Source organism: Bombina bombina, chromosome 3, assembly GCF_027579735.1.
Source record: "Bombina bombina isolate aBomBom1 chromosome 3, aBomBom1.pri, whole genome shotgun sequence".
Classification (NCBI taxonomy): Eukaryota; Metazoa; Chordata; class Amphibia; order Anura; family Bombinatoridae; genus Bombina; species Bombina bombina.
This window is the reverse complement of record NC_069501.1, coordinates 391293056-391311571: the sequence shown is the minus strand read 5'-3', so window position 1 is coordinate 391311571 and position 18516 is coordinate 391293056.

The window sequence follows — 18516 nt, the reverse complement described above, 5'->3', positions numbered from 1 at the left end:
TCCAAACTGAGAGCTTGTGAGTGAGTACTGGACTGTATGTGTGTTGTATTGTCTGTTTTTGTAATTCTCCCTGAAGGACTTGCACCCTGGCAGGCCCGGGGTTAACTGCCTGTGACTCTGTAGATAGTGGAGCTTTATGTGAGTGTGATAGCAACCAAAGCTGGGCCTGTTTATGAGTCATGGGATGTGTACCCGGTCCAGTCTGGATGTGCATTCCTTTTTCCTGATTTTTTGCTTATCCCCAGGGTGATTTCATAATTCTGTGAACCCTGACCTGTTCCCAGTTTGTTTGATTATTAGCTTGCATTTGTGTGCATGGCTGGAGTTGTGTGGCTGAATTAGGGACTCAGGCACTTGGAAGAGACCTTGACATGGTGCCTGAGCTTGTCCCATTTGGTCAAATGCGGTAACTAACTCTTCCAGTTTTGCTTTTTAATCCTAGCTGAGAGCTTGTGAGTGAGTACTGGACTTTATGTGTGTTGTATTATATATATATATATATATATATATATATATATATATATATATATATATATATATATATATATATATATATATATATATATATATATATACACACACACACACACAGTATATACATACACATCAGATTAAAACAATGTTCATCTGTTATTTTAGTGAGTGTGGTATGTTTGTGTTTTGTGGTAAATTGAGGTTTACGCCTGACTCGTGACTCCTAATTTTCTGGATTATTTACTATAGTTCTATATACAAATACCACTCTCTGAGTCCTAAAAGTAGAGCTCCTAAATATTCTTACTACCTTCTAATTTTAAACACATTTGTTGACCCCTGGATTACATATAATGTACATAACATCTGTGTGTATTTGTATAAAAAATATCAGAGTTCACAAGATTTTTTTCATGTAGTGGAAAAAATACCTACATTTTATATTTTCTTCCACTGGCTGCTAAGATTGTTGATGAGCTTGCATGCTGCTAGTTTTAATATTGCTATTGTTTACCCAAAACTGTGTTTAACTCCAACAAAATGTTAAGCACATAGTCAAAGTAATCTCCAGAAAACCAATACACTAATGGCTTGTCAGTAAACATGTCCTATGAGCCCATCTAGGTCTGCACAGATGTGTATTGCTGTCTCAGAACTGACATTGACTATGTGTTTAACTCTTTTGCAAGAGGCTAACACACTTCTATGCAAGCACTAGTGCAATAATAAAATGCCCTAGCAAACTGTCACATTTTATGTCCCTTTAAATAGTTTTTTCTTTAGATTTTTTAAATTCAGATAAAACATCATACACAAGCACTTTTAAAAATACAAGTTAAATATTTGTTTTAATGATAAATGTATTACAGGAAATATGTAATGAAGGAAGTGAATAATATACACACAATCACACACACACACACACACACATATATATATATATATATATATATATATATATATATATATATATATATATATATATATATATATATTTGCGTGTGTGTGATTGTGTTCATATTATTCACACACACACCCACACATATATATATATATATATATATATATATATATATATATATATATATATATATATATATATATATATATTTAACACATATATATATATATATATATATATATATATATATATATATATAAAACATAATTTATGTAAGAATTTACCTGATAAATTCATTTCTTTCATATTTGCAAGAGTCCATGAGCTAGTGACGTATGGGATATACATTCCTACCAGGAGGGGCAAAGTTTCCCAAACCTTAAAATGCCTATAAATACACCACCCACCACACCCACAATTCAGTTTAATGAATAGCCAAGAAGTGGGGTGATAAGAAAGGAGCGAAAGCATCAACAAGGAATTGGAATAATTGTGCTTTATACAAAAAAATCATAACCACCATAAAAAGGCCAATATGAAAGAAATTAATTTATCAGGTAAATTCTTACATAAATTATGTTTTTTTCATGTAATTGGCAAGAGTCAATGAGCTAGTGATGTATGGGATAGCAAATACCCAAGATGTGGAACTTCACGCAAGAGTCACTAGAGAGGGAGGGATAAAAAATAAAGACAGCCAATTCCGCTGAAAAATTAATCCACAACCCAAATCAAAAGTTTTAATCTTTATAATGAAAAAAAATGAAATTATAAGCAGAAGAATCAAACTGAAACAGCTGCCTGAAGTACTTTTCTACCAAAAACTGCTTCTGAAGAAGAGAAAACATCAAAATGGTAGAATTTAGTAAAAGTATGCAAAGAAGACCAAGTTGCTGCTTTGCAAGTTTGATCAACCGAAGCTTCATTCTTAAAAGCCCAGGAAGTGGAAACTGACCTAGTAGAATGAGCCGTAATCCTCTGAGGTGGAGAATTACCCGACTCCAAATAAGCATGATGAATCAAAAGCTTTAACCAAGATGCCAAAGAAATGGCAGAAGCCTTCTGATCTTTCCTAGAACCAGAAAAGATAACAAATAGACTAGAAGTCTTTCTGAAATCTTTAGTAGCTTTAACATAATATTTCAAAGCTCTTACCACATCCAAAGAATATAAAGATCTCTCCAGAGAATTCTTAGGATTAGGACACAACGAAGGGACAACAATTTCTCTACTAATGTTGTTGGAATTCACAACTTTAGGTAAAAATTTAAATGAAGTCTGCAAAACTGCCTTATCCTGATGAAAAATTAGAAAAGGAGATTCACAAGATAATTCAGAAACTCTTCTAGCAGAAGAGATGGCCAAAAGGAACAATACTTTCCAATAAAGTAATTTAATGTCCAGAGAATGCATAGGCTCAAACGGAGGAGCATGTAAAGCCCTCAAAACCAAATTAAGACTCCAAGGAGGAGAGATTGACTTAATGACAGGCTTGATATGAACCAAAGCCTGTATAAAACAATGAATATCAGAAAGATTAGCAATTTTTCTGTGGAACAGAACAGAAAGAGCAGAGATTTGTCCTTTCAAGGAACTTGCAGACAAACCCTTATCTAAACCATCCTGAAGAAACTGTAAAATTCTAGGAATTCTAAAAGAATGCCAAGAGAATTTATGAGAAGAACACCATGAAATGTAAGTCTTCCAAACTCCGTAATAAATCTTTCTAGACACAGATTTACGAGCCTGCAACATAGTATTAATCACTGAGTCAGAGAAACCTCTATGACTAAGCACTAAGCGTTCAATCTCCATACCTTCAAATTTAATGATTTGAGATCCTGATGGAAAAAAGGGCCTTGAGATAAAAGGTCTGGCCATAACGGAAGTGGTCAAGGTTGGCAACTGGACATCTGAACAAGATCCGCATAACAAAACCTGTGGGGCCATGCTGGAGCCACCAGCAGTACAAACAAACACTCCATTATGATTTTGGAAATCACTCTTGGAAGAAGAACTAGAGGCGGAAAGATGTAAGCAGGTTGATAACTCCAAGGAAGTGTCAACGCATCCAATGCTTCCGCCTGAGGATCCCTGGACCTGGAAAGATACCTGGGAATTTTCCTGTTTAGATGAGAAGCCATCAGATCTATTTCTGGAAGCTCCCACATCTGAACAATCTGAAAAAAACACATCTAGGTGAAGAGACCACTCTCCCGGATGTAAAGTCTGGCGACTGAGATAATCCGCTTCCCAATTGTCTATACCTGGGATATGGACCGCAGAAATTAGACAGGAGCTGGATTCCGCCTATGCAAGTATCCAAGATACTTCTTTCATAGCTTGAGGACTGTGAGTCCCACCTCAATGATTGACATACGCCACGGTTGTGACATTGTCTGTCTGAAAACAAATAAACGGTTCTCTCTTCAGAAGAGGCCAAAACTGAAGAGCTCTGAGAATCGCACGGAGTTCCAAAATATTGATTGGTAATCTCGCCTCTTAAGATTTCCAAACCCCCTGTGCTTTCAGAGATCCCCAAACAGCTCCCCAACCTGAAAGACTTCACATCTGTTGTGATCACAGTCCAGGCTGGATGAACAAAAGAGGCCCCTTGAACTAAATGATGGTGATCTAACCACCAAGTCAGAGATAGTCGAACATTGGGATTTAAGGATATTAATTGTGATATCTTTGTATAATCCATGCACCATTGGTTCAGCATACAAAGCTGAAGAGGTCTCATGTGAAAATGAGCAAAGGGGATCACGTCTGAGGCTGCAGTTATGAGACCTAAAACCTCCATGCACATAGCAACTGAAGGGAATGATTGAGACTGAAGGTTTCGACAAGCTGCAACCAATTTCAGCTGTCTCTTGTCTGTTAGAGACAAAGTCATGGATACTGAATCTATTTGGAAACCTAAAAAGCTTACCCTTGTCTGAGGAATCAAAGAACTTTTTGGTAAATTGATCCTCCAACCATGTCTTTGAAGAAACAACACTAGTTGATTTGTGTGAGATTCTGCAGAACATAAAGACTGAGCAAGTACCAAGATATCGTCCAAATAAGGAAACACCACAGTACCCCGCTCTCTGATTACAGAGAGTAGGGCACCAAGAACCTTTGAAAAGATCCTTGGAGCTGTTGCTAGGCCAAAAGGAAGAGCAATAAATTGGTAATGCTTGTCTAGAAAAGAGAATCTCAGGAACTGATAGTGATCTGGATGAATCGGAATATGAAGATATGCATCCTGTAAGTCTATTTTAGACATATAATGCCCTTGCTGAACAAAAGGCAGAATAGTCATTATAGTCACCATTTTGAATGTAGGTATTCTTACATAACGATTCAAAATTTTCAGATCCAGAACTGGTCTGAAAGAATTCTCCTTCTTTGGAACAATGAACAGATTTGAATAAAACCCCAGACCCCGTTCCTGAACTGGAACAATTACCCCAGATAACTCCAGGTCTGAAACACACTTCAGGAAAGCCTGAGCCTTTACTGGGTTCACTGGAATGCGTGAGAGAAAGAAACTTCTCACAGGCGGTCTTACTTTAATACCTATTCTGTACCCTTGAGAAACAATGTTCTGAATCCAATGATTTTGGATTGAATTGATCCAAACATCCTTGAAAAATCTTAGTCTGCCCCCTACCAGCTGTGCTGGAATGAGGGCCGTACCTTCATGCGGACTTGGGAGCTGATTTAGATTTTTTAAATGGCTTGGATTTATTCCAGACTGGAGAAGGCTTCCAATTGGAAACCATTCCCTTAGGGGAAGGGTCAGATTTCTGTTCCTTATTTTGACAAAAGGAACGAAAATGGTTAGCAGCCTTAAATTTACCCTTAGATTTTTTATCCTGAGGCAAAAAAGCTCCCTTCCCCCCAGTGACAGTTGAAATAATAGAATCCAACTGAGAACCAAATAATGTATTACTTTGGAAAGAGAGAGATAGCAACGTTGATTTAGAAGTCATATCAGCATTCCAAGATTTAAGCCATAAAGCTCTTCTAGCTAATATAGCTAAAGACATATATCTGACATCAATTCTAATGATATAAAAAATGGCATAACATATGAAATTATTAGCATGTTGAATTAGCTTAACAATGCTATACACATTATGATCTGGTACTTGTTGTGCTAAAGTTTCCAACCAAAAAGTTGAAGCAGCAGCAACATCAGTCAAAGAAATAGCAGGCCTAAGAAGATGACCTGAACATAAATAAGCCTTCCTTAGATAAGATTCAATTTTCCTATCTAAAGGATCTTTAAAAGAAGTACTATCTGCTGTAGGAATAGTAGTACATTTAGCAAGAGTAGAGATGGCCCCATCAACTTTGCGGATCTTTTCTCAAAACTCCAGTCTATCAGTCGGCAATGGATACAATTTCTTAAACCTTGATGAAGGAGTAAAAGAACTACCAAGTCTATTCTATTCCCTAGAAATTACATCTGAAATAGCATCAGGAACTGTAAAAACCTCTGGAATAACTACATGAGGTTTAAAAACCGAATTTAAACGTTTACTGCTTTAATATCAAGAGGACTAGTCTCCTCCATATCTAATGCAATCAACACCTCTTTTAATAAGGAACGAATATACTCCATTTTAAATAAGTATGAAGATTTGTCAGTGTCAATATCTGAGGCACAATCTTCTGAACCAGATAGATCCTCATCAGAGATAGATAAATCAGAATGCTGTGGGTCAGTTAAAAAATCATCAATTTTATGAGAAGTTTTAAAAGACCTTTTACATTTATTAGAAGGTGGTATGACAGACAAAGCCTTCTAAATGGAAATAGAAACACATTCTCTCACATTAACAGGAATATCCTGAGCATTAGATGTTGAAGGAACAACAACAGGTAATGGATTACTACTAATGGAAATATAGTCTGCATTTGAAAGTTTATCATGACAACTAACACAAACTACAGCCGGAGGAACAGTTACCACAAGTTTACAACAAATGCACTTAGCTTTGGTAGAACCAACATCAGGCAGCAGGATTCCAATAGTAGATTCTGAGACAGGGTCAGATTAAGACATCTTGCAATATGTAATAGCAAAATTATCAATTTCCTTATATGGCAGTTTCAGGAATGGGAAAAATGCAAACAAAATAAGCCTCTGGAAACCAGAAGCAAAATGAAATAAAGACTTAAATAATGTCAAAAATCTGGCGCCAAGTATGACGCTCACAACTGACAAAATATTTTTTGGCGCCAAGAACGTCTGCAACAAACAAGAGCGTCATAGATGACGCAACTATGTGAAAACTCTCAGCGCCAACTAAGACGCTGGAAATGACGAAATTATGCCAACAAACGTAATTGTCGTGCCAAAAAATATCTTGCGCCAAGAATGACGCAATAAATTATAGCATTTTGCGCTCCCGCGAGCCTAACAGCCAGCAATTTAGAAAAGAGAGTCTATTTGAAAATTTCAGGTAAGAAATTTTTTTTATATGCATTTCCCAAAATGAAACTGACAGTCTGCAAAACGGAAATATACTGATTAACCTGAATCATGGAAAATATAAGTACAAAACATATATTTAGAACTTTACATATAAAATGCCAAACCATAGCTGAGAGTGTCTTAAATAAAAGAAAACATACTTACAAAAAGACACTCATCTACATAAAGTAGATAGCCAAACCAGTACTGAAACAAGAATCAGTAGAGGTAATGGTATATAAGAGTATATCGTCGATCTGAAAAGGGAGGTAGGAGATTAATCTCTACGACCGATAACAGAGAACCTATGAAATAGATCCCCGTTAGGATGACCATTGTATTCAATAGGTAATACTCCCTCCACATCCATCTGTCATTCACTGCACTCTGAGAGGAACCGGGCTTCAGCATGCTGAGAAGCGCATATCAATGTAGAAATCTAGCACAAACTTACTTCACCACCTCCATAGGAGGCAAATTTTGTAAAACTGAATTGTGGGTGTGGTGGGGGGTGTATTTATAGGCATTTTGAGGTTTGGGAAACTTTTCCCCTCCTGGTAGGAATGTATATCCCATATGTCACTAGCTCATGGACTCTTGCCAATTACATGAAAGAAATATATATATATGTGTGTGATTGTGTGTATATTATTCACATATATATATATATATATATATATATATATATATATATATATATATGTACACGCATACTTTAATAAAATTCCTACTCTAACACATATACAAATATATTAGAGTGTGAAAAATAGATGAACAGATCCAGCTATGAATTTTACACATTGCTGCATATTTTCTGTCTTTGAATTGTAATATAGTTCTAAACAAGGAATATTATTGACTCCCTGTGACACATACAAGGAATAAAACACAATTAGTGAGGCTGTGTTTGAGGGGTCAGACAAGCTGTAGGGTTTGCATACACTCTGGCTGGAAAATCTCATAGGAGTAACAGTAAACTTAACTGTAAGTAAGTCAGTGTGTTTAATTTGCAAATTGATCTATCTGATGCAGAATTATTTGTCCCAGGGGCCTTCAAGGAGGGTGACTGAGGGGTAAAAAAATCTAACCCCAAGAGGCTGAAGAAGTCCTGTGGAGCCTCTGTCAATAAATACACAAAAGAAATTACCAGAGATATCTGCAATACATTTCATAGGTGCATGTTCCATCCATTTTTGATTACGGTCTGTTTTAATTGTATGGCCATTTGAGTTAAGTAAATATTGATATTTGGTTTAGCTTCCATTACAACAAATAATGCAATTGGTGTATGTATTTGTGTATCTCCATAAAAGGAAAATGTAATTACCTTAAGCTTTAACGTTTTTCATCTAATATTTATTTTTAGTTCTAAATAATAATAATAATAAAAAATTCCTCTGTTTTTTTCACTCTTTTTTTTCAGGGGGGGGGGAGTTGGGGGCATTTCAGGTTTTTGTGCCTACAGGCACCTGAGATGTAAATCCGGCCCTGGGGGAGAGCCGGCTAAAAAAAAGCCTAACACCTGCAATAATGGAGAGTAAACACCCTAATATAAATCTAGAGTCTAAACACCCCTAAGCTGCCACCCCCGACATCGCCGACACCTACATTACACTTATTAACCCCTAATCTGCAGCCCCCGACATCACCGACACCTACTTACACTTATTAACCCCTGATCTGCCACTCCGGACATCACTGCCACTATAATAAACATATTAACCCCTAAACTGCTGCACTACCGCTTCGCAAACACTATTTAAATATTATTAACCCCTAATCTGCCGTACCAACATCACCGCTGCCACCATACTAAAGTTATTAACCCCTAAACCTAACACTAAGTATAATCCCTAACAACCCTAACTTTAATATAATTAAAATAAATCTAAATAAAAATTACTATCATTAACTAAATAATTCCTATTTAAAACTAAATACTTACCTGTAAAATAAACCCTAAGCTAGCTACAATATAACTAATAGTTACATTGTAGCAAGCTTAGGTTTTATTTTTATTTAACAGGCAAGTTTGTATTTATTTTAGCTAGGTAGACTAGTTAGTAAATAGTTATTAACTATTTACTATCTACCTAGTTAAAATAAATACAAATTTTCCTGTAAAACAAAACCTAACCTGTCTTACACTAACACCTAACATTACACTTCAATTAAATCAATGACATTAATTAACTACAATTAACTAAATTATAAATAAAACACTAAATTACACAAAATAAAAAATTATCAAATATTTAAACAAATTACACCTAATCTAAAAGCCCTATCAAAATAACCCCCCCCCCAAAATAAAAAATAAACCTAGCCTAAACTAAACTGCCAATAGCCCTTAAAATGGCCTTTTGCGGGGCATTGCCCCAAAGAAATCAGCACTTATACCTGTAAAAAAAAATACAAACAACCCCCGACAGTAAAATCCACCACCCGCACAACCACCCCCCCCCATATAAAACTCTATATAAAAAACTAAGGTCCCCATTGCCCTGAAAAGGGCATTTGGATGGGCATTGCCCTTCAAAGGGTATTTCGCTCTTTTCCATTGCCCAAACCCTAAGATAAAATTAAAATCCACCCAATAAACCCTTAAAAAAACCTAAAACTAACCCCCGAAGATCCACTTACAGTTTTTGAAGACCGGACAATCATCCTCATCAAGCCGGGAGAAGACTTCATCTAAGCGGGCAGAAGTCCTCTACGTAGCCGGGAGAAGACTTCATCCAAGCGGCAAGAAGTGGTCCTCCAGGCAGGCAGAAGTCTTCATCCATACAGCATCTTCTAACGTCATCTTTCTGACGTGGAGCGGCTCCATCTTCAAGACATCTGGCGCGGAGCATCCTCTTCTGTCGATGGCTACTGAAGAATGAAGGTTAGAATTCTATCAGCCAATCGAAATTAAAGTTGAAAAAATCCTATTGGTTGATTGGAACAGCCAATAGAATGCAAGTTAAATTGGATCAGCCAATAGGATTGAAGCTCAATCCTATTGGCTGATTGCATCAGCCAAAAGGATTTTTTCAACTTTAATTCCGATTGGTTGATAGAATTCAGAATTTAAGAATTTAAGAGATGCTATCTTGAATGACGTCCCTTAAAGGAACCTTCATTCTTCAGTAGCTGTCAACAGAAGAGGAAGCTCTGCGCCAGATATCTTGAAGATGGAGCCACTCCGTGTCGGAAGGATGAAGATAGAAGATGCCGTATGGATGAAGACTTCTGCCCACCTGGAGGACCACTCCTTGCCACTTGGATGAAGACTTCTTCCAGCTTTGTTGGGGACTTCTGCTCGCTTGGACGAAGTATTCTCCCGGCATGATGAGGATGGATGTCTGGTCTTCAAAAACTGTAAGTGGATCTTTGGGGGTTAGTGTTAGGGTTTTTTTAAGGGTTTATTGGGTGGGTTTTATTTTTAGCTTAGGGTTTGGGCAATTGAAAAGAGCTAAATGCCCTTTTAAGGGCAATGACCATCCAAATACCCTTTTCAGGTCAATGGGGAACTTAGGTTTTTTAGATAGGATTTTATTTGGGGGGTTTGGTTGTGTGGGTGGTGGGTTTTACTGATGGGAGGTTGATTGTATTTTTTTAACAGGTAAAAGAGCTGATTTCTTTGCGGCAGCAGCAGTTCAGTTTAGGCTAGGTTTTTTTTTGGGGGGGGGGGGGCTTTTTTATTTGGATAGGGCTATTAGATTAGGTGTAATTAGTTTAAATATTTGATTGTTTCTTTTTTATTTTGTGTAATTTAGTGTTTATTTTTTTTTGTAATTTAGTTAATTGTATTTATTTAATGTAATTGATTTAATGTAGTGTAATGTTAGATGCTAGTGTAAGACAGGTTAGGTTTTATTTTACAGGTAAATTTGTATGTATTTTAACTAGGTAATAGGTAAATAGTTAATAACTATTTACTAACTAGTCTACCTAGTTAAAATAAATACAAACTTGCCTGTGAAATAAAAATAAAACCTAAGCTAGCTACAATGTAACTATTAGTCATATTGTAGCTAGCTTAGGGTTTATTTTACAGGTAAGTATTTACTTTTAAATAGGAATTATTTAGGTAATGATAGTAATTTTTATATAGATTTCTTTTAATTTTATTAAAGTTAGGGGTGTTAGGGTCAGACTTAGGGTTAGGTTTAGGGGTTAATAACTTTAGTATAGTGGTGGCGGTGACATTGGGGGCGGCATATTAGGGGTTAATGATATTTAACTAGGGGGGCGGAGCCAACTATCTAAGCTACCAGACGTGCTTCACAGTAGCTCTGGCTCTAAATTTAGGCATTAGGGGCCAAAATATAAGTTTATATATATTTTCATGATTTGTTTGAAGACCCCTGATAGCTCTATACATAAAGGATCCTGTTGTCCAAGTATGGGAACTTTTATATCTTTTGAAAGGCATGTGCTTGTCACAGCGGACCTAGCAACTCACAATATCTACATACCGGCTTACTATTTGCACCCAGTTATCTGAATTGAAGTGTCGAGAACCAGCCATGGTATGGATATCAGCGGTGGCCTTAACCTCTCTATAAAGGAAAATGGCGGCCGAAGTGGACTGTGAGCTGACAGCATGGGGCTATATTGAGGCCTCGCACAGACTGCTAGAGGCGTTTTTTCCTAAGCTCCTTACCACAACAGCCCACAACCCTATGCCGGGTACCCAGGCTCTAGGAGGAAGCGAAACCCGCAACACAGCAGACAACTACTTACCCGTCATTACACCTACGCATCGGGCTGATGTTGACGCCGCATTTTTGGGCCGGCAGAAAGTCTCCGCCTCTTCTCTTGCTAGGAGCCTGCCTGTGCTGGGCTCTGACCGCGGCCATAAAGCATCATGTAGGATTAGCCCGGGGAGCGACAAGACACTGTCCCACTCGTATGTAACAGGGGAGGTTTTAGAAGATATGGCCGCTCACTTTGCTCAACAAGGGGTACCCGGTAAGATGGAAGGTGTTCTTTGCAGTTGTCCGTTACGGCTGACTCACCGATTGCCGCACTGCAAGAAACATAGCCATGAAGGTCATATTAGTGGCTCGGTTGTGGGCTTGAATTACTATGAAAAAGGATAAACCCACTCCTTACAGGTTTTGCGCTTAGAAACTATGCGCAATATACTAAATATTAACATTGACACATCAAGTTTGCTGCCCATATTCCCTTAGATGCCTGCATTGTACATATGTTTACTCCCATGTTTTTGAAGGGATCGATCTATATATATGCTTATACATACTTCTCTGTACAGGACTTGGTTATGTTCTATATAAGTATTGTTACTAGATTAATCCAAGACGGTTGCAACTTTCAGTGCTGCTTTAAATCTTCACATGCGCTGCATAGGAGACTTCCCCTCTGAAAGCTACAAATTCAGTTATCCCACACCCTGAGAGTCATGGACAGATATTGCGATATGCTCAGTTTATACAGACTCTGATATTTGATCTATTATAGGTTATTGGTAATTGTTTGCCTGTATACCGTTCTTTTAAATTTTTCATTACGTTATCTAGATGGTGTGGCTTAGTCATAATAGGCACACACCCTTCTAATGCTTAGTTTTTATACTTTGCAGCTCAATAATTTAGTCTTGTCCACATTCACTGACTAAATTATGTCGGGCTGACATATAAGGACAACAATACTATGGTCTAAGTGTATTATCTCTCTGTTAACTGTTGGTGTATTCACAAATGTGCTTAGCCTTTTTGAGCTCTCTCAGAAGCAGAGTTTCTATATTTATACACACTTATGCCTCCTAGTAACTCCTTATGTTTTCCTTCCCCTTGGCTATATATAATCCTTAACTGTAAGGGATTGTGTGCGCTGGGCATAGGGCCCGTGCCCAGTTCCTGGGATTCCACCAAGTGAAAAGGAAAAATATGATCCCTTATTAAGATATAAATACTTTCACACTCTGCTTTATGTCAGTAAATGTCATATGATAGTATTGTTGCGCCTACAGAAGTAGTAGCACTACCACATTTTCTACCTAGAACATACCTGTTATGAATGGGTGAGTACTGTGGTTTACTTGTGTGAGACATACAGGACCTGCTTAATCATGAATAACAGCATTATCTGTTTTACTATTGACTTGCATGTATGTATCCCTGTATAAGGGGATGTGCGGTGTCCACGGTTAATTTCAATGGAAGCTTTGACATCTCTCATCTCCTATTTAGCAAATGTTTGTTTTGAAAAAAAAAATTTTTTATTAACTCAAACACTTCAAAATATCCTTAAGGCCTTATTGAGCAGGCTGGCCCTGCACTATACATACCAGGCCTTATCCCCTTTTTCGATGTATCTTAAATAACTTAAGGAAATTGTGCCAAATCTTTAAGTTTGGATGGTTAGGTCCTATTCTACTAGACACAATGTAGACCTTACATGTAAATTAGCACTCTCTATCCCTGTACTTACTGGCCATTCAATTGCCCATGACACTCTCCACATAGACAGGTGGTTGACACATGCTTAGTTTAAGCCTCCAGGCAATAGTTTCCCATGTTCTTGTATGAATGCATGATATTTCTCCCTCTGTTTGAGTAGGAAATTTGCAAAGCTCTAATTATCTTGAGAGCTTTTCCCAGCTTTGTTGAGGACTTCTGCTCGCTTGGACGAAGTATTCTCCCGGCTTGATGAGGATGGATGTCCGGTCTTCAAAAACTGTAAGTGGATCTTCTGGGGTTAGTGTTAGGGTTTTTTTAAGGGTTTATTGGGTGGGTTTTATTTTTAGCTTAGGGTTTGGGCAATTGAAAAGAGCTAAATGCCCTTTAAGAGCAATGCCCATCCAAATACCCTTTTCAGGGCAATGGGGAGCTTAGGATTTTTAGATAGGATTTTATTTGGGGGTTTTGGTTTTGTGGGTGGTGGGTTTTACTGATGGGAGGTTGATTGTATTTTTTTACAGGTAAAAGAGCTGATTTCTTTAGGGCAATGCCCCGCAAAAGGCCCTTTTAAGGGGTATTAGCAGTTCAGTTTAGGCTAGGGTTTTTTTTTATTTTTTGGGGGGGCTTTTTTATTTGGATAGGGCTATTAGATTAGGTGTAATTAGTTTAAATATTTGATTGTTTCTTTTTTATTTTGTGTAATTTTGTGTTTATTTTTTTTGTAATTTAGTTAATTGTATTTATTTAATGTAATTGATTTAATGTAGTGTAATGTTAGGTGCTAGCGTAAGACAGGTTAGGTTTTATTTTACAGGTAAATTTGTATTTATTTTAACTAGGTAATTAGTAAATAGTTAATAACTATTTACTAACTAGTCTACCTAGTTAAAATAAATACAAACTTGCCTGTGAAATAAAAATAAAACCTAAGCTAGCTACGATGTAACTATTAGTCATATTGTAGCTAGCTTAGGGTTTATTTTACAGGTAAGTATTTACTTTTAAATAGGAATTATTTAGGTAATGATAGTAATTTTTATTTAGATTTCTTTTAATTATATTAAAGTTAGGGGTGTTATAGTTAGACTTAGGTTTAAGTTTAGGGGTTAATAACTTTAGTATAGTGGTGGCGGTGACATTGGGGGCAGCATATTAGGGGTTAATAATATTTAACTAGGGGGGCGGAGCCAACTATCTAAGCTACCAGACGTGCTTCACAGGAGCTCTGGCTCTAAATTTAGGCATTAGGGGCCATAATATAAGTTTATATATATTTTCACAATTTGTTTGAAGACCCCTGATAGCTCTATACATAAAGGATCCTGTTGTCCAAGTATGGGAACTTTTATATCGAAATTGACCCAAGTTTAAGCCTTATACTGCAACCACGCAGCGGGAGACAACTGGCGAATCTTTTGAAAGGCATGTGCTTGTCACAGCAGACCTGGCAACTCACAATATCTACATGCCGGCTTACTATCTGCACCCAGTTATCTGAATTGAAGTGTCGGGAACCAGCCATGGTACAGATATCAGCGGTGGCCTTAACCTCTCTATAAAGGAAAATGGCGGCCGAAGTGGACTGTGAGCTGACAGCATGGGGCTATATTAAGGCCTCGCACAGACTGCTAGAGGCGTTTTTTCCTAAGCTCCTTACCACAACAGCCCACGACCCTACGCCGGGTACCCAGGCTCTAGGAGGAAGCGAAACCCGCAACACAGCAGACAACTACTTACCCGTCATTACACCTACGCATCGGGCTGATGTTGACGCCGCATTTTTGGGCCGGCAGAAAGTCTCCGCCTCTTCTCTTGCTAGGAGCCTGCCTGTGCTGGGCTCTGACCGCGGCCATGGAGCGTCATTTAGGATTAGCCCGGGGAGCGACAAGACACTGTCCCACTCGTATGTAACAGGGGAGGTTTTAGAAGATATGACTTTGCTCAACAAGGGGTACCCGGTAAGATGGAAGGTGTTCTCTGCAGTTGCCCGTTACGGCTGACTCACCGATTGCCGCACTGCAAGAAACATAGCCATGAAGGTCATATTAGTGGCTCGGTTGTGGGCTTGAATTACTATGAAAAAGGATAAACTCACTCCTTACAGGTTTTGCGCTTAGAAACTCTGCGCAATATACTAAATATTAACATTGACACAGCAAGTTTGCTGCCCATATTCCCTTAGATGCCTGCATTGTACATATGTTTACTCCCATGTTTTTGAAGGGATCGATCTATATATATGCTTATACATACTGCTCTGTACAGGACTTGGTTATGTTCTATATAAGTATTGTTACTAGATTAATCCAAGACGGTTGCAACTTTCAGTGCTGCTTTAAATCTTCACATGCACTGCATAGGAGACTTCCCCTCTGAAAGCTACAAATTCAGTTATCCCACACCCTGAGAATCATGGACAGATATTGCGATATGCTCAATTTATACAGACTCTGATATTTGATCTATTAGTTTATTGGTAATTGTATACCGTTCTTTTAAATTTTTCATTACGTTATCTAGATGGTGTGGTTTAGTCATAATAGGCACACACCCTTCTAATGCTTAGTTTTTATACTTTGCAGCTCAAGAATTTTGTCTTGTCCACATTCACTGACTCAATTATGTCGGGCTGTCATATAAGGACAACAATACTATGGTCTAAGTGTATTATCTCTCTGTTAACTGTTGGTGTATTCACAAATGTGCTTAGCCTTTTTGAGCTCTCTCAGAAGCAGAGTTTCTATATTTATACACACTTATGCCTCCTAGTAACTCCTTATGTTTTCCTTCCCCTTGGCTATATATAATCCTTAACTGTAAGGGATCGTGTGCGCTGGGCATAGGGCCCGTGCCCGTGCCCAGTTGCTGGGATTCCACCAAGTGAAAAGGAGAAATATAATCCCTTATTAAGATAAGGTCAGTATGTCAGTAAATGTCATATGATAGTATTGTTACGCCTACAGAAGTAGTAGCACTACCACATTTTCTACCTAGAATATCCCTGTTATGAATGGGTGAGTACTGTGGTTTACTTGTGTGAGACATACAGGACCTGCTTAATCATGAATAACAGCATTATCTGTTTTACTATTGACTTGCATGTATGTATCCCTGTATAAGGGGATGTGCGGTGTCCACTGTTAATTTCAGTGGAAGCTTTGACATCTCTCATCTCCTATTTAGCAAATGTTTGTTTTGAAGAAATTTTTTTACATTAACTCAAACACTTCAAAATATCCTTAAGGCCTTATTGAGCAGGCTGGTCCTGCACTATACATACCAGGCCTTATCCCCTTTTTCGATGTATCTTAAATAACTTAAGGAAATTGTGCCAAATCTTTAAGTTTGGATGGTTAGGTCCTATTCTACTAGATACAATGTAGGCCTTACATGTAAATTAGCACTCTCTATCCCTGTACTTACTGGCCATTCAATTGCCCATGACACTCTCACACATAGACAGGTGGTTGAAACATACTTAGTTTAAGCCTCCAGGCAATAGTTTCCCATGTTCTTGTATGAATGCATGATATTTCTCCCTCTGTTTGAGTAGGAAATTTGCAACGCTCTAATTATCTTGAGAACTACCTATACCGCTCAAATTCAAAGCAAAGTTATATTTCTGTCAGAACTGCTCTTTACAAACAGATAACAGTAATAGCTAATATTGAGAGAAAATATGGCCTATCCAGGGCCCTTTGCAATCTATGAGACTATATCTCTGCAACGGTGAAGACATGATGTTTGCATTGTGCTGGATTTACCATGAAGCTGGCAGCTCTTGTTTCATGAAAACAATTTGAGTTAGCTGGTTATTCCATCTCCAGGTTTTAGACACGCAAATCTGTTTATTGTTATTGTTTACACTATGCATGTTTACCCGAGTTATATTTTATACTATACCTAGAGGTTTCATAGCGGCTTTTCTTACTTAGGCCGTAACCCTGTGTATAATTGCCAATACTACCTATAAACTGCACACACTAAAATAGTTACTCTTTCCTACCTTGAATATATTGTACAGTCTGGTCCAACAGCGGTCTATTGAGTTACAAGAAATATGACCCATGCTTACTGCCTACCTGACTTGACTTACCTCCTCCCCCTTAACATATCTCCCTTCTCAGGAGAGTGAATTACGTGGTTTCTCTAGCCAATACCACACCTTATTTCCCCCTATAATTTGCTATGTACATCTTTGAATTTTACCATAATGCTAACTTTATTTTTCCTACCTTGTCATGCGAAATTTATAAGCCTCACTTACAAATCGAGTTATAAGTTTTCAAGTTCAATATTTTCAATTCAATTACACTACTTATATATAGTGAAACGTATTCTGTTATAATATAAAAAATAAGGAAGGCACATGAAGGCCATTCTCTATCTCCACATTGTGAAATGTATTCCACAACTATTGTTTGCATTTACCTTACTTTAAAATTTTAAATACGTTTCATTTGCAAGTATGTGCATTCTTAACTTCCCTACAGATCTAGACTATGAATAATTTTGCATTCCTATATATTCTTATGTTTATGCAACTCTGTGATAACATGCTTGTAACCTTAATGCCTTTCTCTGTGTCTTCAATAAAAAGAATTAAAAAAAATAATAATATTTAACTAGCGTTTGCAATGTAGGAGTGCAGTGGTTTAGGGGTTAATATGTTTATTATAGTGGTGACGATGTCTGGAGCGGCAGATTAAAGGTTAATAATTTATTTTAGTGTTTGCAATGCAAGAGGGCCCTGGTTTAGGGGTTAAGGGGTAGTTTATGCATGTTAGTGTACTTTGTAACACTTTAGTTATGAGTTTTATGCTACAGATTTGTAACATAAAAATCATAACTACTGACTTTAGATGGTGGAACGAATCTTGACAGTATAGGCTGTACCTCTCACTTCTTGGCCTCCAAGGCAAAACTCGTAATACAGGCACTATGGAAATCCCATTGAAAAAAGGATCTTTTGAAAGGTGCGGTAGTTACTTTGCGTTATAGCCAAAAAAGTGTGCGGTACACCTATACCTGCAAGACTCGTAATAACAGCGGTAGTGAAAAAGCAGCGTTATGAGGCTTTTCCACTCATAACGCAAAATTCGTAATCTAGCCGATGATTTGTTCTGATTTTATTAAAATGTTAAAACTAACGAGTCCAAGATTACAAGTTATACCGCTTTCAAAATGGCCTTTGCGGGCTTAAGTCAGCTACATGTTATTACAAGTCACGCGTTATGGCTTTTCCGTGATTGTTA